Below are 1612 nucleotides of genomic sequence, written 5' to 3'. Positions count from 1 at the left end.
GAGTTTTAATATCCGATTAATTTAATCTCAATTTACCATTACAAATCCTAATAAAACCTCATAGAACAACAATTTTAAACTTTTGGCATTCGTAAGAAAGCAGAACCTATTAGATTCCCTTTAGGGCCACTTTCAATGCAGATCTTCGAATTTTTATTTGATAAATAGAGTTCCATTTTACCATTAAAAACCTCATAGAGCCACATAGAGAAGCATCTTGTACTTTGTAATAATCCCAGTCGTGTTTTAAAAGCACATCAGTGCCTAATAGAGCCTATTAGGAAAATAAATTCAACTTCATTTTGGTCCCATTAGCCGTATAATTACCGAATACAAGCCATTAGAAACCATATTCAAATATAAAGGCTCTTAAGAACCACGTAAGACTACATAGAAAGCTATCTGCATCCTATATGGTTTTAAACAGTTTCTATTGATAACCTATTAGGCATTTTTACCAGGAATGCTTATAATAGAAAAATGGTTTGGTTTAATATCATCTAAAGTAAGAAAAGCTTCGATCACGACGAGAAATTTTGATCGGAATTATATTTTTATGAATACAGTTATTGATGCAACGTATTTTAACGTTCGATCATATTGCGTTAAAAGTTTCTCTGAAAATTGTAAGATGCGTCGTACGATTTACGGATCTGCATCTAAAAAGAAGAGAACTAAATAAGCAAATGTAGGTATTTATTATTAAATTGTTTTACTTTCTTTCCTCTTTCATAAATACAATTTTTATGCAAGATGAAGATAAATATTTACCATTCAAATGTTTAAATATGTTTAAAATACATGATTAAAATATTTTGAAAACTATTTTCATCTGAACATTTCAGTTCACAATTCATTTTGAAAAATGTAGAATTTGATGTATCTTCACATGTACCATATTTAGTTCATATGCCTGAACATAATATTATTTACCTATTACTTGATATTATATTCATTTAAATTCTCAGATGTTGGTGGACACGAGGAATATAACTTCCAAATATTTTGCATTCTTCGTGGCTTCAGCTTCAAAAATTGATTTTCAAGAAGCAAAGATATGAGTTACTCATCCGTAGTTTTTGAGCTACTTTTATCGTTTACGTTTTCCTACAATACATGCTTTTTGTTGCCAGATGATTTTGTACTATTGAAGTTTGTTGACATTGCGGTTATGTACTTTAATGCTTCAAAGAAATTATATTTCACTCTGAAAAATGCTTTTATTCAAAAAAATTGAATCTTACAATAAAGAAAAAAGCAAAACTTACCCACCACTGCTTAGTACAATTTTGTAGATTGATTAAATAGTAAAATGTTTTCTTGCTATTTTGAGATCAGTGTCAGCTCCAAATGCAACACTATATTAATTGAATTTTTAAGTCCAATACGCGCATATGATTGCCCAACTGGAGGAAAACTGTTCTAAGTTTATAAAAACTTGTTTTGTGCACAAATGCCAATAAAATTATTAATATTAAAAACGCCGTTCTTACGACACAAGCATGTTTACTACAGTGATCCCAGATCTGAAACGAGATGCGGTCCAATACTATGACAGGGCTATGTCCGTGTGAATATAGTAGGAGACGCTGTAAATGACTGAGTTGCGCGC

General features: G+C 30.6%; 1 long non-coding RNA gene across 2 annotated transcripts; it reads right to left on the bottom strand.

The window, feature by feature from the left end:
- Positions 1-556: 556 nt before the first annotated feature.
- On the bottom strand, positions 557-1515 carry LOC117173245. 2 transcript variants are annotated; one of them, XR_004467143.1, is made up of 3 exons: positions 1269-1515; positions 934-1207; positions 557-659 (listed from the first exon to the last, which is right to left on the bottom strand). It is a non-coding gene; the product is annotated as an uncharacterized LOC117173245 (long non-coding RNA). The 2 variants fall into 2 exon arrangements; XR_004467144.1 differs by having other exon boundaries at positions 1273-1515.
- Between the last annotated feature and the right edge of the window lie 97 nt (positions 1516-1612).

This window comes from Belonocnema kinseyi, chromosome 5 (genome assembly GCF_010883055.1).
Source record: "Belonocnema kinseyi isolate 2016_QV_RU_SX_M_011 chromosome 5, B_treatae_v1, whole genome shotgun sequence".
Taxonomy (NCBI): domain Eukaryota; kingdom Metazoa; phylum Arthropoda; class Insecta; order Hymenoptera; family Cynipidae; genus Belonocnema; species Belonocnema kinseyi.
Note: the sequence above shows the minus strand (reverse complement) of the source record. Positions and strands in the feature narration are given on the sequence as shown.